We start from the raw sequence: 25505 nt of genomic DNA, 5'->3' as shown, positions 1-25505 counted from the left end.
TAGTGAAGCACGGGTACATTAGCTAGTAGATGAATAAATGCACGTGAAGACTAGGACAAACCGTCGGGAATTATAAGTTACTTCGAGATACTGAAAGTTCGAATAATAGAGGTTCGAGTATCGAGGTTCGACTGTACATAAAGTAATATGGACACCCACTCTAAATTTTCAATAACTTTCATCCTATTAGAAAGATGGATGTACTGTACACTGGAGGGAATTGGTATGAGAGTGAACGGGACACAGCCGTCTAAATTGCAAACTAACATTATGTTAGTACAGCGGAGACTAATACTAAAATCAATGCAGTGAACAAACAATCCCAGCAGTAATGGCTATCCCCTGATGGCATCATTAATACTCATCCCTCATTTAGCTGCGATCAAAGTATTTTCATACAGTGCGATTCCATTCCGTTCACAGGTAATTCTGAGTGCACTTTCACTGACGCTATTGAGCGGACAGCTCTATATCATATCATTGTTCCATCTTTAAATAACGAAAACTACGACGGCTTTAAATAAAGTAGTACCAACCTAGTCCAGGCACATGCAAGAGATCGGTCAGGTGGAGCTGTTGTCGAAGTGTAATGTGCATTTGACGGGTATCCAGTTGGGGGTGTTGTTACTCTGCGGCGTTGAAGTGAAGAGTGTCGATTTCAGCGCTCTAAAGCATGTTTTCACAGGACGCGAGCCTACGAGCCTGATTTAAAGCGCCGGTCGAACGAATGGTGTCACCCAGGTTCGACACATCGACAAAAATTTCGACAGGAACCCAGTCGTGTGAAGCTTATGCCGTGACTACTATTGCCGATATCTGAAACTACATCTGCGTCCGGCTAGACGGCGCAAACCTCCACGTTTATTGCGAGACGATCGCCCTCCCGTGTCGCAAACAGTGTCAACCGCTTATTGCAACCGTGGCACTGGGAGGTCTTGAAGCACCCTCCGTACTTACTAGACATGAGTCCTGTTTCCGAACTTGAATGAACCACCAAGGCCGCCGACTTCCTGACATGGCATCTGTACTCCGTGCAGGACACAGGGCGCCTTGGCAACAGTACCCTCGTGCTTCCCGGCATTTGACAAAATGTAATGGACTTTGTGGGTGACTACATTGAAGGAATGTAATGCAATTGTACTTGTTAGTTCATTAAAGATTGCCGCTACTTTATTTACATTTTGGGTCAAGCCTCCCAGGTATTCCGTAAATGCGGTGCAAGATGTACAGAATCTGTATCGCAATTATCGCGGATAAACACACACTTTCTGCATTTCACGTTTTTCCTCCATCTCCTCCTTGTCCCGGCAAGTGTACGTCCTTATCTTCGAGGGAGACCATGTTTCTACTAGTTTTTCCAAAACTGATCAGAACTGCACTTGAGCGCAGTGATCACTGCGAGTTGATAAACAAGGGCAGACGGTTATATTTGTTTAGTGTTTTAGAACACGAGTTAAGAGTTATCACTATCACGTGTTCACTCAACAATTAAGTTCATAAAGGTAACATCTAATCGTGAGTATAAAATGAATGTAATCTTTGAGGTAGGGATATGATTCCTTGTTATTTGGCAAAACACATTTATTAATAAACAATTAGTACTGGTGTTTACTTCATCTCTTGCTGTTACACGGTAAGAAATCATGCACAACTCGAAACATTTGAACAGTAGTTCAACGATCTGGTAGTACCGGTTCTGCTAATTGTGTGTAGCAAGGCGATGAGAATGTATTGCATACTACGTGGACCGTATCCACTAGATTCACATTTATATTATGCATGTTTTGCCTCGAGTGTGCCAACAGTCGATCAGCAGGTGTTCGCACTGAACTGAACAAATGGACTGGACAGCAGCTATACACAGCCTTCAGACAGCCGTCACTGAATTGCGTCTTTCATTTGTTGATAGTTGATAGTTTCAAGATGTTGGTCTAACGACGCATACTTCGAATTTCTTGGACTGAACACCGAGCGCTCGTGGAGAACTAGGTAGGCTTAACTTCGGACACATCCCCAGAAGAGCTGCCACCGGGGAGAAGTTTGTGTTAGAGACCCCAGTAAGACATCCAATCAGATGTTCAGACCTGCTGCTGCCCGTTTTGGGAAAATCTGTCCACGAGTCTAGCTTTGTAGCGACACACTGCCAGACTTGGAGAAGGCGTTCTGGACAGGGAAAACTTGAACGCCGCCATGGATGGAGCGGTGTTTGGTTTTCTTTAATGGAAGTCTCTTCACACTGATGCTGAATACGAATAATATTATTTAAATAACGCCCTTTCTATTTTAACAGCTGTGATATAGGCCTATTAAGGTTCCTACCTTAATGTTTAGAATACGTAACTCATAACATCAGCGTACAAATTATTTGAAATAGCCAACCTGTCGACCGACCTATGGTGAAAACTCAACAGAATGATTCACAAAAAGTTTCAAAGTCGCTGATGCGATTGAGTGAAAAAGCTTAACTTTACGTTTATGCTACCGTGGGGTCCTATGTTGTGTGATCTAAGAAACATTGGTCCATACCAATGAGCAATTTCTCCTGGTCTCCTTCAGTCTCAGATAAAATAACAATATCATGAGCAAATCTCAGGGTTTTAAACTGGATTATGATTCCCTTCCCAAATTCCTCTTCGATTTATTTTACTGTCTGTTCTATATAAACATTGAAAAACAGGGGGGACAAACTGCAACCTTGTCTCACTCCTTTCTGGAATGCTGCTCCTTTTCCAAAGCCCTAGATTCATATCACTGCAGTATGATTTATATACAGATTGTAGATAATTCTTCGTTCTCGGTATTTGATCCCGATCACTTTCAGAATCTGAAATAGCTTGGTCAAATCAACATTATCAAATGCCTTCTCAAGTTATACGAACGCCATGTATGTGGACTTGTCTTTCTTAGTTCGATCCTCTAAGATCAGACGTAAAGTCAGGATTGCTTCTCGTGTTCCAGCTTTTCTTCTGAAGCTAAACTGATCTTCTCCCAACACAGTTTCAACTTGCCTTTCCATTCCTCTGTAAATAATACGTGTTAAATTTTGCAGGCATGAGATACTCTTCGGAGATATTATTCCCTATCACACGATGTTTAAAGGGGAGTTTGAAAGGCAAAAATGTGATTCTTTTTTATTTGTACAAAACACGCCTTACAATATTAAGTGTTCCCTGAGTAAAATGGAAGATAATTTCTCCCTGTGAGACGTTTATAATTATTAATTTTTGTTTTTATAAATTACTTGCGTATTTGTCCAGCTTGTTAATTTTTGACATATTTTCTTTGTATGTGGATATTTGAAACTACCCCGCGTTGAAGGCTGTGGATTTTAAACATAAGAATTCCATTCTTAAAACTGTTATGGAAGCCATAAAGCCAATCTATATGGACCTAGCTCATTCAGACATCAGAGTGTGTCTACAGGTCATACCAAAATTTTAAGGACACCTACGTATTTCATTAACATGATTCCTGTCTTTAAACGTTTGGTCTCAGGAATAAGATTTTTACAGAGAACTAGTTCTTATTTATAGAACCAATTTCTGAAATGTTATTAAATTATCACTCTTTGTTTTGGAGTTATTACAGATTTTGTTTATAATAATTGGGAAGAAATTGCTGTGTTTTAATACTTGAGGATGTCTGGAGAGAACAATATGGGAATTACATTAATATTTGTTACGAAGAAACAAACATGCGTTTCGAATACTTATAATTGTAATAAAGTAACAGAATATGTTGCTATTTAGAAATATCCGACGGTTTACAGCTCGCAATAGAACCACAGAAAGTGGTAAAAATTAAAACATTACTTGACTTCGGATGGACAGGAGACCCCTGAAGCTGTTATGATCGTTTTTATGTTACATTTTAGCGTAAAAAATACCGCTACAACGTAACATGAAAATGATCCCTTTAGCTTCAAAGGTCTGCTGTCATGTCTTCCTTTTACCACTTTCTGTGGTTCGATTGCGAGCTATAAAACGGGGGATATTTTTAAATCGAAACCTATTCTGTTATTGTATTACGTCATAAAGTTAGGGGGCTGCAATATTCAGACAAATTAAGAATTGCCAAAGCACACCGTGCAGCCACGTTAATCACCAAGGAAGCAAGGTCAGCCCAAAGGGAAACATTTTTGAAGGAGGAGGATTAGAGGGGTAAGGATCCTCTCTGTGCTTCTGGGTGATTTTACGCCTTCGTATAAAATATGAGTGAATTATTGTCATTTTAAATTTTAAACTTGATTTTCTCAAAATGACTTTTTATATTTAATGTTCATGTAACTAAAAACTACTTGTGATAGGTAAATTAAACTTTGCGAGCTGCGTTACCGTGTCTTACTACCCCTACTGAAGCATGATTATAGCATAGACTTCCATAGACATTAAGTTAGAGGTTTGAATTTTCAAATATTTTGTGTATAAAAACTTCGATAATTAATAACTTTGGTTTCTTTGTATCTTATTTCTTAACTCTACTTCAGCACACATAAATAATATGCAAAAGTCATCTGTATAAATTTCAGAATCTTATATTCATTGGTCCCAAAGATAAAGAAACATACACTTGGCCGGAAGGACCTTTCAAACTAACTTTCAATCCTTTTCGGAGGGTCGCATGTAGGGTGTAGGCTAATGAATAATATAATACAGTAGAATGCCTCCAAAGTAACATATCACGCATTAACACCTTTAAATAATAATAATAATAATAATAATAATAATAATAATAATAATAATAATAATAATAATAATAATAATAATAATAATAATAATAATAATAATAATTCAACTTAGAGAGCAGACGCCTGTCAACTCTGCACAATTCGCTTTCTCTTCTTTTAAACATTAACACGTAATCACGATGACAGCGGAAATTCTCACGTCCCGTTAACCGCTGGTTTCCATGCATCCAATCAATGAAGTCAGTTGTTGCAGATTCGGATGTCCTTTCAAAATGTTTACAAGGAGCACACGGTTGCCTCTCGGTGGCGTTGATTCGCCGCCCGTTTGAATAAGTTCCAGCTCGAACTCATCTCGATACCTGTACGCAGAACCAAGGGGGCTTTATAATTATAATATTATTACCGACAGCTTTCGCATATGTGAAACGAAAATTCCGTTGTTCATTTCATGAGCCTTCGCTTTAGAGTACTACGAAAGAACTGAGGGGGCCTTGGTTCAACATTCTGGTGGTATTTATAATATTGCTACCGACAGCTTTCGCATATGTGGAACGAAAATTACGTGGGTCTGTTTTCAAACTTTTAGATCTTTTAATTTTTGCCGCCCTGTGAATTTGCTGCAACAGAAATACGGAATACCTACTAACGTCTCGTGTCATGGTTTTATTATGATGAAGCACCGGCCCATTTTCGTGGTAGGATTAGGCGACACATAACACGAGTGTTCCATGAGCGATAGTTTGGTCGGGGAGAGCTAATAACTTCACCTGCGCCTTCGCCTGCCCTTGAACCTTGAGATTTTTGGCTTTGGGGACACGTAAAACCATAGTATATATACTGTAGTTCCCGTAAATGATACTGATGCATTACGAGAATGAGTGTTCAATGCCTGTGGTGTAATCCTGTAACAGCGAGGAATGCGTGATTCCGTGCTACATTGTAATCGATGGCGGTCGCATGTTTTGAAGAGTAGACGAAAGACATAATGATCATTGGTAGCAGTAGTAACGGACCATAACTCCCGAAGATATTGGTTCGCGACAGATATTTATAGGACATTTTTTCCCTCCATTTGTTGCATGCTGCCTCCTCACTAAATACCGGAACCTTTTCAAGGGCACCGTGTATATCAAATAAGGACGCCCGTCTTCAAGACCACGCGTGCCGGAAGGCAAATCAAATGTATATTTGCACCAAAAGGTAAAAATAAGTTCTACAATCGAGGTAAAGTACCAAAACTAAGTAAGTAAAACGATAGAAAACATCGAACTACACAAAACGAATACAAAAACTGAAAGATGGTTATGTAAATAAATCGTATCCAAGAAATTTCACTGTAATTTTCATCCTAAATGGAGGATAATGATTGCTTTCACGCAAGTCAAAAGTAAAATTAACGGTCAATTAATAAATACCAGTATCACTGCAGAAATACAGATACGTAACTACGGCGAATATTTCGCTGTAGACAAGACTCTCTTCTGTGGCATTCCGCTTCATCGTACCGTTATTTGTTTCCTTCATGAGGTCCAGGGCTAGCACCGATGAATGTGTGCTATGTCTGTGAAATCTCAGTACCTTTGTCCATCATGACTAGCGCGGGGCAGTTCAGACGGGAAAATGGAGGTGAAAAGAATATCGTAGATAACATAAAAATGATGTTCGTTGAATGAAAAGTCGCATGATCCCTAGACGTATAATTATATACCCATGTTCATAAGAACCAGAACATCTTGAAAGACTAGAGATAGGAAGTTCATATTCACAGTACATGTGCATTAGTATGTTCTGGAGAAACGATTAGTATTTGAAGAATGTCGGCCTTCAGATTCAAGGTCCACATTGATATCTCGGCGCACCACTACCAACTCTCCGGCTCTCGTTGTCGCTATAAACCGAAGGTAATGGATCAGTGTGACATCAGCAGGCGTGCAGGATACCTCGCAGACGTATGCGAGAACTGTACCGTCAAATGAGTGAGTTTAAAGGAGGGCGGTTTATTAGCATGAGAGAACGTGATGCATCCATCCGGGAAATTGCTGCTCGTGTGGGGCGAAGTGTGTTGGCAGTGCATCGGGAGTGTACAGAATGGTTCACAGAAGGCCGTAGACACGACGAGATGGGTCTGGTTGCACTAACCAGACCCCCCACCCCCACCCCACGGAGAAGTTGGACACCTCATCGGAATGGCATTGCAGGACAAATCTGCGTCCTCGGCTCTGGCGCTACAGTGGAACAGTGAAACACATCGTACATTATCGGGAGTGACAGTCCGTCGCCGTTTATTACGGTCTCGGTTACCGGCGTGTCGTCCACTTCTACGCCTACCATTGACTAATGTGCATAAACATGCTAGTCTGCAATGGTGTGTGGAACGACGTCACTGGGGACAGGTATGCCAGCAGGTAGTGTTTACGGACGAATCCAGGTTCTGTTTGTTTGAAAATTATGGCTGTATTTTGGTTCGCCGTAGGCAGGGGTAGAGGCATCACATTGACTGCATTCGCAAAAGACATACAGTGCCACCTCAAGGCCTTATGGTGTGGCGTGCTATTGGGTACAACCACAAACCGCAGTTGGTGCGTGTCCAGGGCACTGTGACCACTTTGACCTACGTGAATGACATCCTACGACCCGTAGACATACCTTTTCTGCACGACACTCCAGTCACCATATTTCAGCAGGACAATGCGCGACCACATGTTGCTGCACGAACACGTGCCTTCTTGTTGTCACAGGAAGTCAGACTGTTTCCCTGGCCCGCCCGATCACCGGACTTGTCACCAATCGAAAATATATGGGATATGGTGAAACGGCGGGTGCGGCGTTGTGACCCAGTGCCAACCACCAAAGATGAACTGTAGAACCACTTGAATGCAGCATGGATGGCTCTAACCCCGGACGCAATTCACGCCTTATACCCGTCGATGCCATCCCGCATGGAACAAATTATCAGTGCCCATGGAGGACCTAGTGCCTACTAGGCAACAGGACACATGCTGAACCTAGGCGACTGAAATGCTTATCGTTTCTGCAGAACATACTAATGAACGTGTCCTGTGAATGTGAACTTACTATCTCTAGTCGTTCAAGATGTTCTGTTTTTTTTATGAACATGAGTTACTAAATAATGGGTTATGAGCACAAGTCAACAACTCGCCCCACCAAGTAACATCTAACAAAGCAAAGAAGTTCAAGCAAGTTCAGTGAGCAAAGACTTCACACAGAAAAGTGTTATATGAACAAAAGACATACTGAAGCGCTGTGACGTAGTAGAATTCGTAGTCGTAATGTAGTGAAATGTGTATATATTTCTCCGGTAATAATCGTATTTATTAATTTACTGCTAATTTTACTCTTAATTTGCATAAAAGCAAATATTATCTTCTATTTAGGACAAAAATTATAATGAAATTTCATGGATACGATTCGTTCACGTACCCCTAAAAGAAAACAAACTAAAATACACATGTGTACATAAAATGAAAAAAAAAATATTCAGAACTTTAAGGGATAGATTTTGTAGATCCTTGGGTGTTAGTAACAGTTTCTTGATGAATGACCTTATGCAAATGGCTCCAAACGTAAGGTCCTCCACTTTCCATGTCTATCAAATTGTAAGTGATAAAATGCACGTCATTATAAATTCTGAAAATTCAGGTAAAATACTTTCAGGGTAAGTTTAACAAATGACTTAAAGGAGTAAGATATACAATGTCTCAGAAGAAGACGTGTTTCCAGGAGGAAACCACGGTCACTATCTCTGATCACAGTAGGATGCCTACAACAGTGAGGACGCAGGTAGCTCAAGTGACTTTAGTGCCACCGTGTTTGACGGAAAAACAATGTTGTATGTTGACAGACACGAAAGAGTGTCGTTTCAATATGTGTTCAGCGATTTATGTGTCAGTGTGTTAGAATTATAATTACAGTGGTTGGAAATGAATGGCGCTCAAATGACAGGTTTGTGACAGGCTGGGTGCGGTAGAGGGCGCCTTTGATCCTGTGCCCCCCGCCACATTAACTAATAAAGCTCGGAGAGCACAGGGCAGGCTCTGTGAACCGCAACATGCGTCGACATATATAAACCAATTTATTCGCTGCAGATAAGCTTCACGGCTGCAAATAAAAGTACCCCCGCTTCCTCTTGGTAACGTACTTGGCGACGATGAGCATCTACCTTAAATCCCTATCTTCAGATCTAACATAAGGTTCCAGCCATAAAACTTCTTTTACATGGCACGAAGTTTATTTTAGAATCGAATATAGGACAAGAAATACCTTAAAGCTGGTCATTCATATAATAACACATCGCATGTCAACGGAGCTCAAAGATATGCGAGCTAAAAACCAAATCGCGCACGAAAATCAGCAGCACGAATCGACTTGCCTGTCTACTTAGCGTTTGGGTTCAATAATTTGTCGCGGTGACTTCTAACATCTTGGCAGAATTGTTCCGCCGAAGAATGTGTAGGTACTGGTTCCTTAAGTTATGTCTAGGCTTGTAATTTTATGTAATGTATATCGAACTGCGGAAATATGTGCATAAAATATAGTGAACGTCAGTGAAATATATAATATTCATAATCTCCGCCTCTGTGGTGTAGTGCTTAGTGAGATTAGCTGCCACGCCCGTAGGCCCGGGTTCGAACCCCGGCTGTGCCACGAAATTTGAAAACAGGCATGAGGGCTGGAACGGGGATCACTCAGCCTTGAGAGGTCAACTGAGTAGGTGGGGTTCGATTTCCACCTCAGCCATCCTCGAATTGGTTTTCTGTGGTTTCCCACTTCTCCTCCAGGCAAATGCCGGGACGGCCGCTTCCTTCCCTCTTGCCTGTCTGTTCTTTCCAATCTTCCCACCCCAACAAGGCCCCTGTTCAGCATAGCAGGTGAGGCCACCCGGGCGAGGTACTGATCCTCCTTCCCAGTTGTATCTCCAACCCAAAGTCTCGCGCTCCTGGGCACTGCCCTTGAGGCTGACCAAATTTGTAGATTACTCCGAATTGAACAGAGATTGTGCCATTCGGTTTGTGATACGACTTTCCGCTTATTCACCAAATACATCGAAAGAAGGTCTGCACCGTCATTAAAATTTCCTTCATTAGATACTTTGTGGGGATGGGTATAAAGGGAAAATGTATACACGTTGTAATATTTCCGTCTGTTGCAGGCTAAATGCTGTAATTTTGCCAAGTTGCAATTTTCCAGCTCGTCTGGCAGATTGTGCCGCCATTTTGATTTTGAGGGTTTCGGGTAAAAGGAGTTTCATGAAACTTTTAAGCCAATGAAACGTATAGGTTATCGTTTTGGATAAATATATCCGACTGCGTACTTATGCTCTAACTACCGAACCATAGCACTTGTATCCTATGCAAGGAAAGTCCTACTACACATACTGAATCAACGCTTGAAGCCTTATTTTACAACGTCAGATATCGCTGGAAAACACAGGTTTTGTGGAAGGTAAAGGTACACGAGAGCATATTCTGAACATCAGGCAAATAATTAAAAAAAGTCGTGAGTTTTGTGTTCCTGTTTTTATATGCTTTGTAGATTACAAAAGGGCTTTAGACTGTGTTGAGTTGGACAAACTATGGAAATTATTAGATGAATTCAGTGTTCCAACACATCTCATATCACTGCTGAAAGGCCTTTATGACACTAACTTGACGACCGTAAGTTTGGATGGTGATACCTCAGACTTTTTCAGTGTATCGGAAGGCGTAAGACAAGGCCGTGTATTGTCTCCCCAGCTATACAATATCTATGCCGAGCACATCATGAGGAGAGCGCTTGATGGTTTCTCTGGTGGTATCTCAATTGCTGTACAAAAATTCAACAACTAGCATTTTTCTGACGACCCCACACTCATTGCCTGTAGTGAATATGAGCCTGCAGATTTACTTGCAAGAGTAAAGGACGAAAGTCTCATTTACGAATTAGAAATCAATTTGATGAAGACCAAACTCATGATCATTGATCGTGGAAATCAAGTGCACTTTACAGGTCGATTGAAGGGACTAGAGTTGGTTAATAACCTTGTATATCTTGGGTGATGTATAAATGACACATGAAATTGCGAGAAACAGATAAAAAGGCGTATTGTCCTGGGACGTGCAGCCATGAGTAAACTATGAACTAGCAGAACAGGGCAATATCCAAAATCAAGAAGATTCAATTGGTTGAAGCACTAGTACTTTCCGTGTTCTTTTACGGTTGGGAAGCATGGACCGTCAAGGCTAAGGACAAAGACCACATCGACGCCTTTGTGATGTGGTGTTGGCGTAGATTGCTAGGTGTATCTTGGACCGAAAGGTGAACAACTGAGTCCATCATTAAAGAGCTGAAGATAGTGAAAGGATATTTCAGTTCCTTGGGCAAATCTTAGGGAGGGATGGAGACAACCTGGAAAAGTCTACCATAGAAGGCAAAATAGAAGGAAGAAGACCACGTGGAAGGACAGCAAGGAGATCAGGCTGGGAAGATAATTGGCCTTCCTCTTCAGAACGTCCTAAGTAAAGCTGAAGATCGTGCTGGATGGCGACACTTTGTGAAGCATGTAACTCTCTACAGACAAAACAATGGAGTCGCGACACTCAGTAGTGGGTATTACGACTGATGATGATGCGTTCTTATGTTGATCCCCAAATTTGAAACTTCCAGCGTGGGCCCCTCAGGGAATTTTGAGAATTTCCGATTTTGCTAGGGATCCTGAAGTCATTAGCTTCTCTGGTACCAAGTTTTAAGCTTCTAAGATGCATGGAAGTGCCTGATTAATTCACATGTCTATTTTCATTTTTATACCTTAATTTCTTTATTTATAAACAGTACAGTATATATAGATCGCTCAAAACCGACTTCCAATCGTTAATTGTTATTATTATTATTATGATTTATATTATTATTTTAAATTTTCGTTTCGGCCGTCTATGGACCACGTTTCGCAAACTTTACAGTACTTTTAGCCTTCGCTGCCTTCACCAGTATCTTTTCATCCATCCTAGTTCCTTCTTCTGCTCTTCTGCAGAAGGCGTTCCTTTTCTCACGAGCGTTTCCCCAGTCTCCTGGAGACCGCAGAACTTCTCGACGAGTTGTCTAAATTGTTTTCTGCCATGATATAATCTTCTGGAACCCCCATCTTCGTCAAGTCAAACCTCATTTCTACAATCAGTTTCAATTCAGTTTTCCACTCTCTGAGGGTTTCAATTATTCTCTTTCTTAATCTATTATTGTCCATCCTCAACAAGTGTCCATAGAACTGTAACCTTCTCTTCCTCATCAGTTCAACGACTCCTTCTGTTCTTTGACAGAGGTCTTTGTTAGATTCGAGTCTCCTCTCTCCCTTTCTTACATCTGGCCCCATAATTTTTCATAGCATTTTTGTTTTTCTCTTCCGGATATCTGCAAGTACATATTTCCGCTGCATACAGGCAATCAGGTTTAACAATTTAACCTCATGAGATAAAACCTTTTTATTGTATATGTTCCTTATTGTTATTTTTACTAATTTCCTAACAGAGTTCATACTACGGAGGCTGCTCCCGATGTTCGGATGTCACTGTAGCGCTGCATGATGCGTGCTGAGGCGAGTGTTCTGGTTGACGACTAAGCCAATTGCGATGTTGCCCTGCGTGGCATTCACAAGCGTGTAGCTGTAGCGATGCCGAAACAAATTGAATCATACTGCGAAAGCTACATTACGGCCCTTTACGATGCAAATTCTGCTCTAATTGAAGAGTGCAAGAAGCTGAATTTTACAGAGTGAAAGAAAGAAATCATCTGTATGTTGAATGAGGTAGAAAATGCTTATATAGGATTAATTCTGAAAGACAAATAACAAATGAACCCATGACCTGCAATAATCCGCACCTTAGAAGTCGTGAGGAAGGTTAAGTGTCCCGTCTTCAGGCACACAAAGATTCTCTACAATCAGCAACCCGCATTTGAACTAGGACAGACGTCACAAAACCAGGATTCACACGTTGTTGGTTCGTCACCTTTCAAAACGACGCACAAACAGTAGAACACTCTATGAGAATGACGGAAATTTATGGTCGCTTTAGATGGACCTTACGTCTATCCACCGGGCGAGTTGGCCGTGCGCGTAGAGGCGCGCGGCTGTGAGCTTGCATCCGGGAGATAGTAGGTTCGAATCCCACTATCGGCAGCCCTGAAAATGGTTTTCCGTGGTTTCCCATTTTCACACCAGGCAAATGCTGGGGCTGTACCTTAATTAAGGCCACGGCCGCTTCCTTCCAACTCCTAGGCCTTTCCAATCCCATCGTCGCCATAAGACCTATCTGTGTCGGTGCGACGTAAAGCCCCTAGCAAAAAAAAAAAAAAAAAAAAAACGTCTATCCAAGTGACTGCAACAAATCCCACTAGATTTCTGCCTTATGAGGGGTACTTGTTTTTTAAAAATGGCACTCGGAATGCCGAAAACCTTCTTCCAAGGAGTTCATGACTATAGCAGGATGTCGCCATGTAGCTGAAAAGGCCAAAGTCAGTAACCGTTATTCTCAAACTGAAGTCCTCAGTCCAATTTGCCGCACTGAGTTCGTCGCTCTGTATCATACAGACTCGTTGGCTGAATGGTCAGCGTACTGGCATTCGGTTCAGAGGTCCCGGGTTCGATTCCCGGCCGGGTCGGGGATTTTAACCGTCATTGGTTAATTCCAATGGTTCAGAGGCTTGGTGTTTGTGCTGTCCCCAACATCCCTGCAACTCACACATAACACTATCCTACACCACAATAACACGCAGTTACCTACACATGGCAGATGCCGCCCACCCTCGTCGGAGGGTCTGCCTTACAAGGGCTGCACTCGGCTAGAAGTAGCCACATGAAATTAAAAAAATAGAGACTGAAACAAGGAGAGGGTGCATAAAAATAAGACGCTAAGTCATAAATTCCGGGTTAACTCTTGTATTCTTAGACCTACAGGGAATTTGATATTCCAGTGAAATCATCTGATGCTTCTCCAGTGGACTTTTGTGCTTTAGGACTTTTGGAAAGTTCACTGAGAATCAGACTTCCTCGTACTACGTAGAAAAGGCCTATAGAAAACATGTAAGGAGGAGTGGGAACAGCTATTCTTCGTAGATAATTCTTCAGTTAAAACTGAGGTCAGCAATGCCGTCGACGAAAATTAATTCAGCCTCATATTCATCCGAGAAGGGTTATTCAAATAGTCGAAGAATGTAATTATAAGTGTACGACGGTCAAGCATAATCCCAATCCAAAACGCCATTGAGGGTGATTCGTCCCTCGGAGGGACGTTAAGACTTCGGCAAACCGCTTAGTGTTATTCTATAGCAGAAGAATATGTGCACTATAATTAAGCACGTCATTCATTTCAGCTCATTAACTCCTGTGATGAGCCTGACGTCTAAAATGACATCCGGTCGTAAAACCTCGCTACGAACTTCCATCTCAGTTCATACCTGACCCTGTAGAGAAACAGGATAAACGTCGGACATACAGCAAACTCTCCATTATCCGGGCTAATCACCGGAAAAATTCCCACGGTTAACTGGAAACGGGGATAATAAGATTTTGTGTATTTTATTGCATAACGAAACTTTTAATAATACAGAACATACAACACTGTTTAAAAATGCAATAATCCTGAACAATGAACACATTTATCAATAAAGTAGGCTAAAATAAAAATTACTTACAACGCCTATTGTTGGCAGAATACTTGAGGTACCGGTACAATCTTGTAGAAAATCTCAATTCCGTAATAATTTTCTAATTTCTTTAGTGATTCTCCTTTCTCGAACTTTTCAATCAATTCAACTTTTGTTTTAAAGTTGAAAGCACCTTATTTCGCTTCGCAGCTATCACTGCTGTCACAGAACACCAACAATGAACTACTATACAGCACATTATTTAGTGCTTAATACTCGAACAAAACATGCCTCCAGCACACTTACAGGGAAGTTCAGAAAACATACTGAAAAGGAAATTTCAGCCAATCCGAGAAGCCGTTCGCAAGCGAACCAAAATTCAATCAATCACATAAGCTGTTTAAATAAAAGTGTACGGAAGGTAGGTGGGAACTTACGGGTGATGTGCCGTTTTTTGTACACTTTTGAAGTGATAAGAAGACGAATTCGTCATAGTATACAATAAAGCTATTTTACGGAGCACTTCATGGCCTACTGCATTATATCGCTATTTTAACAATGTGCCTGCCTTATTTCTCAATAAAATAAACATACACCCAGGTTTCTCACTTTTATCTCTTCTATCCGACCTCCCTTCGTCAACTTTATTCTTTTCCGACCACGGTGGTGTTAGATCACTCGAGGCCTAGGGTGTCTTTCATTTTCACGGCCTTGGTAATCCTTGTCTTTCTTTGGCCGATACCTTCATGTTTCGAAGTGTCGGGTCGCTTCAATTTTTTTTTCTCTCTTAAAAGTGTTATATAGTCACACCAGGCAAATACTGTGGCTGTACCTTGATTAAGGCCACGGACGCTGCCTTTCCACTCCTAGCCCTTGCCTGTCTTATCGGCGCCATAAAACGTATCTGTGTCGGTGCGACGTAAAGCAACTTGAAAACATGTGTTGTATAGAGTATGGTTAACTAGTTGTACTTCATCTTAGAACAATAATCACGAATGCCGCCGTACGTATTGAAGAAAAGGTGAACAATTCCATTTAATGCAACATAATACCTCTGTTTTCCTCGATAATACATGGCCGACGATACATTTATAACCTTCTCCGTGTGCTTCAAAAAATAAATAATAACAATGAGTACATTCTTACTTCTAGTACATAAGTTGCATAATGTACTTAGGTTCATTTTACTTTACACATGAGCATAGGAAAATGAACTCAATAAACGTTGTTCTGATAGACCGCATATCCATAGGCCTATGTGGCTGGGAGGCGTGACCAGTCTCAAGGAGAATAATGGGTAGAAGAACCCTGGGAGATACGAGGTTTTGTTGTAAAAGTGAGGATGAACCTAAAATGAATTATAATGTAGGAGTGCGTAAATATGTCATGCAGATCGCGTTACGGTAATGTTCAATTTTCTTTGCGGGTAACCATAGGAAAATGAAATAACGAACGTTGTTCTGATGGATTACACATCTATTTGTGTTTAGGAGACGTGAACAGTCTTAAGGAGGATAACGAATAGGAAGAGATTTCGGAGATACGAGGTACTCCTGCAACAGTGACGACAGGTAAATGGCACAATGAACCACATTATAACACATTAAATTTCCTGAGAAGTGTTTCTTCGATTTTCAAAATAATCAAAGTGCTGAATTTACAATGTTTCTAAGTTTAAGACTAGGTGGACAAAAAACCTAGCACCGTCATCTTAGCAGATATTTACACTATGAAAAAGTACTGGAAGTCCAATTCCCGTTGGTAAGATAACTGGAAGTCAACGAATGCCGATATCTTTAACCATTGACGGGTTATTTGATGTGTACAAACTTAGATGAATAGCCCTTTGCAAACGAAGAAATCCTAACAATTTTAATATTGTATATACAGTACTATTGCGTTTTGTGATATGTTTATTTCCAGAAAATTGACATTTTTATGGTTATAGACAAAGTTATGTATGCTACTCTTCCAGCGTGCGCATTGTTACACTCATGTAATTTAACCATGAGACTTTGGTCTTTGCACTTATGTAATGATGGTTCCTTTTACGCACAAGTTGCATATTTACGTAGATGTACTCTTTACCTTAGGTCACATACGGCTATACATTTTTCACTCACACTACACCAAGGTTAACAACAAAACAAGTTACAGTTACTAGATAATAATATTCAAGAAAATTTGGGTATGCGGATCACTAGGCAATTGCTACTCAAGACAGACAGATCGATAATGGAGAACAGACCTTAACTAATGACCTACCCAATCTTGATGATTATTTCTGCAGTTGGAAGCTAAAGCCAAACACCCCCCACCAAAATATACTACAGTGACGTGTTTCCACCAGTGCAAATTATGATTTAAAAATGTACTTGGGTAACAACCGTTTGAACCACAACAATGAATCTAACTATTTGGGGATCATTTTAGACAGAACTCAGTCTTTCAAGAAACACCTGAATAAACTCTAAAAAAACAAGAACAAAAAACAGAAAAAGCCGTCAAATGATGAAGTTCGAGGGAAGTTCAGACACATACTGAAAAAAAAAAATTCAGATACACACCGAGCTCGGTAGCTGTAGTCGCTTAAATGTGGCTAGTATCCAGTTTTCGAGAAATAGTGGGTTCGAATCCCACTGTCGGCAGCCCCGAAGATGGTTCTCTATGGTTTCCCATTTTCACACCAGGAAAGTGCTGGGGCTGTACCTTAATTAAGGCCACGGACACTTCCTCCCACTTCTGACACTTTCCTGTCCCATCTTCGCCATAAAACCTATCTGTGTCGGTGCGACATAAAGCATCTTGTAAAGATACTAAGGAAAAGTCCCAACATTTGCTTGGTTTGAAAATGGGAAACCACCGAAAACCATCTTCAGGGCTTCCACTATTTCCCGGATGCAAGCTCACAGCCGCGCCTACCTAACCACCCTGCCAAACTCGCCCGGTTTGACCGGTCCTTGTTAATCGTTAGTTCACTTAGTGTTGCATCGATCAAAATTATTGATCATAAAATATTTAATTTGAAATAAATAAATTCGCCGTAACAGCAGCCACTGTAGGGATACGTTTACTTTACTGATATCGAAATTTCTTCAGATGGTGGTGATTGGTGACGATTATTGTTCTAACACCAATCAGAGAGAAAAAATGAAGTGATCCGAAATTTCGAAAAATGAAGGTATCTGCCGAAGAATGAAATGGGCCACGAAGGGCGTGAAAATGAAAGACTCCCCAGGCCTCTACACCTAATACCGTTGGGGTCGGTAAGGAATAAGTGTTGATCAAGGGAGGTCGGATAGAATAGATTAAAGCTAGGAGCCTGGCACAAGTAAGTGGAAGCAATGCCGGGACTCAGATAAGGACCTCGTGGTCGCAATGCACGCTCCCAAGTTAAGAGCCCCTGAGTCCCCTTTTAGTTACCTCTTACGACAGGCTCCACCCGCAGGAGGAAATTCCGTCAGAGCGTGCCGTAAACATCCCACTGGTGTGTTAAAACATAATTTTCTGTACCTTTTGCAAAAAATAACTATTATTTCACTGTGTTCAGGAAAGGCGTACTTTTCAAACTCAAAGTAGTTTAAAACCACCTAGCTTCTGATGACGTAGAATATAATTTTTAAACTTTTCTTTTGAGGAAGCTATAGCAAGCACTGGATCATACTGGAAAGTTTCTCTCTTCCTGAATTTGGAAGGAAGGAGATTACTTTACAAAGGTCTGGGCTAATTGGTAAGTCTGTTTCCTACGTCGAGAGTGTATGCGAGTGTTGCTCACCCTTGGTAAGACAGGCTAATAACGTTACAAGAGGGGATAAAATGCAAACACTTCGACTGGGGAGCGTTGTGTGCCCAACCGTCATCAATCACGGCGAGGCTGCGCCAGTAATGAAGACTTCAAGGTTCTCGCCGATCGGTAGGGAGATATTTCAGCAATGTTCACGATTCACATTAGTGACTGCATTGTGAACATAACGTATGATGTTTATATCAAGTGGACGAGGAGAAGCGCCATTAGCCATGTATTTTATTGTCCAAAGCACTTAGGAAATGTGATATATGTCACTAGTGTGAAGCCACAAACTCATTGATTACACCATTCAACTCTGCAATGAGCATGTTCATTACACATTGCTCTGAAGAGCTCATTGTTCCCAACTGCTAAAGATAAAATAAATAGTTGTCAATGAAATACAATGATTTTTCTTCTGTTTACACCCTGAAATGTCCGTCCCTTTAATAACAGACATGTTTGAAATATGAACATAATAATTTTGAAACCATTACTACGAGATTTAGAGAGCAGGTTGCTATCACATTCATGAGAATACTATCTATGTTTGAAGTGCACTTCTGTTATACTTCCCAAATTATTGCATGATTTCTCAAACGAATATCTACACTACAAAAGTTTCTTGAGCAAGAATTTTCATGATGTTACATTACTATATTTCCCCAATGATCATTCATATCTCTTTGGCCTTTAGGTGCAATGATCACTACTGGCAAATTGGCTTTACACTATTTACTGTGATTTTCTCTTCATTTAAACAAGAGAGCAACATTTTACGCAATGGAGGTCAAGGAAGTAAATTTTGTTGTAGAGTGCGTACCTCAAACCGGACATTGTCGAAATAAAGTAGATCTGTTCCCCCCTACGTCGCCTCACCAATATTGAGACTTTAGAAATATATGGTAGGCTATGTGGGATGATAATTCTGCTGTATTATCAGACAAATGACCATAATGGTTAATCAATCAATCAATCAATCAATCAATCAATCAATCAATCAATCAATCAATCAATCAATCAATCAATCAATCAATGAAGCATTCACGGCTGGTCTGCATTTAGGGCAGTCACCCAGGTGACAGATTCCCTATCTGTTGTTTACCTAGTCTTTTTCTTAAATAATTGCAAATAATTTTGAAATTTTTTAACATCTCCCTTGGTAAGTTATTCCAGTCTCTTCTTATAAATGAATACTTGCTTCAATTTTCCCTCTTGACTTCCCACTTTATCTTCATACTATCAGTTACCCGTGGCTTCGCTCTCGTGGATTTCGTCATCTGATAAACGTAATCGTTCCTCGGTACTGTACTAAGACACTATCTGAAAATCGCTAAAGTATAAAACCTCACCGAAGAATTGAGTTTCATTTACCCCAGAAAGTATTTGTAAACCACGTTTCTTCTATTGCATTTTTTTGGGCTAAGATGCGACTTAGAACTGTAGGTGTGAGAAATAGTCTTCTTTCAAGTCGAAAAAAAAAATGTTTATTTTTAAAGGAGATTCCAAATACCTGTTTCCACGTCAGTAACATCTTCAGTTTTTGAGATATAAGTATCCCCATAAAAATAATTCAACCCCTTTTTCAGTCCTACCCCCACCCCAAATCCACCTAAGTATATTTTACGAAAACAAAAAAATACATCTTTCTTTATTTTTAAAGGAGATTCTAAATACCAATTTTCACGTGTATAACATCTTCACTCCTGGATATACAAGTATCCTCGTAAATTATAATTCAACTAATGTCTCAATTATTCCCCCCTATGCGGATTTTCCGAAAACAAAAGAATCGTGTTTCTTTATTTTTAAAGGAGATTCCAATTACCAATTTTCACGTCTGCAACACATTTAATTTTTGAAATATAAGTATCCTCATACAAAGAATTCAACTAATTTTTCAATTCTTTCACCACCTTAAGTGGATTTTCCGAAAAAAAAAGTATTTCTTTAGTTTTAAAGCGGACTCCAAATACCAATTTTCACGTCTGTAAAATCTTCAATTTTTGAGAGAATTCCACTCCCTTTCAGTGGTTCTTTATTTTTAAAGAGATTAAAAATACTAATTTTCACGTAGCAGAAGAGCCTACCCTGGAGATCGGTTTGATTTTCTAAAGGCCAATACAGAGACTCTAGAATGGATAACATCTTTGGACATTAAGATATAATGTACTTGCTTTCTTGTTTCTGTATCTATTTATATGCCATGCGATAAATAAATAATAATTCACGTCTGTAACATGGTAAGTGTTGAGATGTGCTATCGATACACTCATTTTAAAAATTCATCCCCTTTTTCTGAAAACAAATTACCTGTGTTTCTTTACTTTCACAAGACACTCCAAATACCAATTTTCACGTGTGTAAAATGTTACCTTTCTGAGAAATACTGTAGATATATATAGTCTTTTAAAAAACTCACCCCCTTTGTCAATGCCGTTCAATCCTATTAAATAGGATTTTCCAAAAATAAAAAAAATGTGTTCATTTTTAAAGAAGATTACAAATACCAATTTTAACGTCTGTAACGTCTGTAACGTCTTCACTTTAAGTATCCTCGTAAAAAGTATTCAACCTCTTTTTAACCTCTTTTCACCGCACCCCCTTAAAAGGAATTTCCGGAAACAATGCAAAATTTCATTTCTTTATGTCCAGTAGTTTTGGCTCGGCGATGATGAATCAGTCAGTCAGTCAGTCAGTCAGTCAGTCAGTCAGTCATGACAGTCATTTTATACACTGTACAATCCCGCCCATATGTGTGTCTTGCTCTACGGTTTTCTTTCCCAAACAGTGCGTCATAATATGTTTACCATACCGACTTTGACTTAAACGGCATTCAGAGTGTCACAGTTCATCTCAGCTACACCAAAGACTATGAATTCGTCACTAATATCGTCATTTTCGGATTTTTAAATTTCACCTCCTTCCTTTAGGGGTGCTAGGGGTTTCTTGCCCCTACAGTAATTTTTCCAGATAGTAAGTTATATGAGTATGAAATCTGGTTAAGAGCTATGCTGGAACATACACACATTCACCCGTAATCTCTGTAATTTGTGACATATTCTCACCTTCTCACCCCCTGTGCCATGGGGACAGAACTTGGATTTTTATTTTTATATAAATATATAGAGGATAAAAGCAGGAATAAGTTTTAAGAAACACATCATAATTTTCACATACTGTTGGGTAGGCAACCCACTGATCGGTCTTGTCTTGCGGTTTGCTTATCATCCCCTATTTTATTTTCCCCAACTTACTGCCGAACTACCAATCAGATTTCGTTCAATCCACTTCACAATCCCTCCCAGACGTAATAAAAACAAACTGTGAAGATTTCAGCGAAATAGGTCCAGTAGTTTTTGAGTCTATTAATTTCAAATATACCAACACCCACAGATTGTGACCTTTCCTATATTTAAAAACAGCACTCAAACTTATTCGTCCACTAATGTCATTCCATACCATCTCTCCACTGACAGTTCGGAACATACCTTTTATATATCGATGGGCATCTGCAGCAATCTGTAACTTCATGACATAAACTCTAAGACCCAAGTAACATTTTAGAAAGATGAAAAGATCCGTAGTCAAAAGCGAATCCTTGTCCTATCCATTATAATTCTAATCTGCCACCTGCTACCTTGTCTGTTTATTAAACCAAACTGATCCAGACTGACCCAAAGTGTCCGACACTTTTCAACACTGCAACGTCAGACATAAATAATATTTCCCAAAGACTAAATGTGTCGTTACTTGTATATGCAGATGACTTGGTCATAGGGTCAACGAACCTAGTTGATCCCCAAAAGGCAATGGATAAACTGCTAATATGGGCAATAGAAAATGATTTTAGGATAAAAAAGGACAAGACAGTCATGATGGCATTCAGAAGAGGAGGTAGGATGGCAGAAGAATACAAGATAACCGTCGAAGGAGAGGACCTACAGAGGGTGAAGAGTTTCAGATATTTGGGTATCTATTTGCAGACCATGGGACTGCCCTTCAGGGTTCATATAAAGGAAGGAATTGCTGCTGCTATTGGAGCAATATATGGAATAAAGAGACTCATCAGGCTATCGTTAGTAACTGCTACTTAGTTAATTCCCAGCGAAAATAATGCCAATAACAACATACGACATATAACTGATTTGGGACCATCTTAAAGTGTCAGAACTTGTAGCTTTGGAGACGGTAAAGGCTATATTTTTGAAACCAAAACTTGGTGTCTCAAAAGCAATCACCTGTTCATAATGTTATGTTCCAAGAAGTGGATGTTCATGCCCGTATTAAACAATATCGCCCCAGAATCATCAGGGAGGCGGTTGAAATACGTAAACACCGAGAAAATTTCAACCGTAATACAGGGTACTGCCTCAGTGAATCAAGGCTACCTATTATCAGAAGCATCAGAGGAAGATGCTTTACTGCTACCATTTGTTGTCCCGATCATGGGGCTAAAATGGCGTCCGTATTACATCTTAGAGCACATTTTAAGTTCTTTGTTGTTTTCTCTTAGCAACATTTGATGCGTCGTGTTTCCGTTTCCTGTTTTCTCCTGATGAAGAAAGGCAAGGTACCTTTCTAAACGCGCGTTGAGTGTGTACATATGTTTTATTACACGGCGTAATCCCAGAAATATTACATCATGAATGGCATTTTCTTTTATTCGGTTAAAATACGGTTTCATATATGTACGTCGAAACCTTGTCCGGTTTCTCTACGGGATTGAGTGTCAAGTCAGACGAATTTTTATAGCGAGTTTTATACGATCGGATGCCCTTCTTGACGTGAACGTCAGCAGAGGAGTCAATGAAATGAATGGTATGATATATGATAGTAGGAATGGAGTGTATGGATTTCCGTGGTTTCCCATTTTCACACCAGGCAAATTCTGGGGCTGTACCTTAATTAAGGCCATGGCCGCTTCCTTCCAACTCCTAGGCCTTTCCTATCCCATCGTCGCCATAAGACCTATCTGTGTCGGCGCGACGTAAAGCCCCTAGCAAAAAAAAGGAATGGAGTGAGTGAAAGCCGGTGCCGGCACACAGCCTACTCCTCACGAATAGCACCAAGGGGACTGCTCAAGGCTTAACATCTCCATCCGACGGCCGAATCAACGTCTACAGCGTCATATGCTCTTACTCTATATGTGCACTGCGGAGAGTTTCGTAACTGAATTCACATTTTTGGCACGCAATCAAGTGATTAGAAATTGTACACCACCACATTATTTGCCCTGCGGCCAACATTCAGATGGTGATTTTTTTGCAACCAGTGGTACTCGAACGGGGTGACAACGGTGCCAGACCTTATAGACACGCCTTAATGATCATGGATAGCTGGCGGGTGTAAAATAAAGTTCAATATCTTGTATATATGTATGTTCAGTCGTCATCCCTAAGGCTCGTTGGATCCTCAACAGCTCCACCATCAGCTCTCATAGATAGCCTAGGGATCACTGAAGAAGCGTACTCGGGAAATGAGGAGTGAGGTAGTTTCCTGTTGCTTTCCTCACCGAACCAGAAGTTGCTATTACATATCAGTCTGCCAAGCCCACTGAAATGCACGCACCAACCGATCCTATGAGCGACATTTTCACACCATTCATAGCAGGGACTGGCTGCATAAGGAATGGCATTACTAGCATCGCTCATACCTGAGTCACTTTCATATTGCCAAAGCCAAGGATAAGACTGAGACAGGTCAATGAGGGTAACAAATTGCTCTAGCCCATACCAGAAGACATAGTGCACTGAAAACACTAGGTCGCGCCAGAAAAGGCATTTCCAAATTTTAAATTAATATATAATTGTAGAAGAGAAGAGAAGAGAAGAGAAGAGAAGAGAAGAGAAGAGAAGAGAAGAGAAGAGAAGAGAGTCATCCCATCCCCTGGTTCCGGATCGTCTGAAACTAGGGAGAGAGCGCTCTTTTATACCAATTCATTAAAGTTTGATACATGCATTACATTATCCTCTTAACTTGACTGTTACTACACTAAGTATAATGTATTTTGTCCTAGACGTTAACAATTCAATATTGTCTAGGACAACATGTATCTTCCCTTTCCTTAGCTTATTTAATAATTTTGTGTCACAAGTCTTTTTGGAGTATCCCACCACTATCAACATGCCTTACATAAAGACTTAAAGAATTAATATAATGACACAATACAACAATTTATATATTACTACATTTGACATTAATTTTTAACCTGCTAGTAATTTTATTCATTATTGTAGGATACGCAGGGTCCGACTCGTTGGCTGAATGGTCAACGTTGGGGCCTTCGGTTCAGAGGGTCCCGGGTTCGTTTCCCGGCCAGGTCAGTGATTTTAATCGTTTCTGATTAATTCTCCCGGCTTGGGGACTGGGTGTATTTGTCCGTACCAACACTCTCCTGCTCATATTCAAACAACATGGATTGGCGTCAGGTAAGGCATCCGGCCGTAAAACAGGGCCAAATCCACATGTGCGACGCAGTTCGCACCCGCGACCCCACAGGTGTGGGAAAAAGCGGTAGCCAAAGAAGAATTCTAGGATACGCAGGCCACTTATCCTTATCCTTCATTACTCTCGTTTGTATTCGTTTTGACATTTTTAATTTCCTTTTTCCATATACTTTTCAAAATACAAAAAAATTCGTATTTTTCCCGGTCTAATCCACTCTTTATTTAATGTTAATATGATTAATAATCTGTTATCATAGTGCGTGTATCAATTCGTATTTCATATCGTAATGGTATTGATGGACAATCAACTTCCGTAAATTGTGAAATGTTTTCACCTCCTGTGGTTCCTGAGTGTACGACACGCAGAATGCTATAAACAGTTCTTTCTTTCCCTGCTAGCATTTCACTAGGTGCACATAATATGTTTTGCAATGATATTATTGCCTTTGCAGATGGTTTGGTGATATGGGGTGATAGTTAGGATGAAGTATAAAAGAAGCTGTACGACTGGAATCCTATATTCAAGCAATTTGGTCTCAATACAAGCAAGTCCAAAATGACAATGTTGCCTGTTAGTCGACAGAACATCCGTACTGTCATCACTTTAGATGGCTCGAAGTTGGAGCAAGTCTGTCAGTTCCATTACCTTGGCACTGTAGTAACAACAGCTAGCCCACCATCTGCAGAAATGGTTAGTAGAGTACAGAATGGAGCACAGTTTTATCATCTTGTGAGAAAACTTCTCTGGGATAACCAAGTTCCATTAAAATCAAAATTAGTATTCTACAAGAGCTATTTTGTACCAGTTTCCACATACAGTCTAGAAACCTCCCTCCCAACCAACAGAAGTATCAGCAAACTACAAGCAGTGGAAATAAAGTTCTTAAGAACTATGATTCCGAAAAGAAGGAGGGACAAAATTATAAACAATGAGTTACGCCACCTTTTC

At 40.3% G+C, this 25505-nt stretch overlaps 1 protein-coding gene across 1 annotated transcript in view; it reads right to left on the bottom strand.

Moving 5' to 3' along the window:
* LOC136856921 (neurotrimin-like) overlaps window positions 1–25505 on the bottom strand; it is a 471685-nt gene that overhangs the window by 76415 nt on the left and 369765 nt on the right. The window lies entirely within an intron of this gene.

This window comes from Anabrus simplex, chromosome 1 (assembly GCF_040414725.1).
Source record: "Anabrus simplex isolate iqAnaSimp1 chromosome 1, ASM4041472v1, whole genome shotgun sequence".
NCBI lineage: Eukaryota > Metazoa > Arthropoda > Insecta > Orthoptera > Tettigoniidae > Anabrus > Anabrus simplex.
Note: the sequence above shows the minus strand (reverse complement) of the source record. Positions and strands in the feature narration are given on the sequence as shown.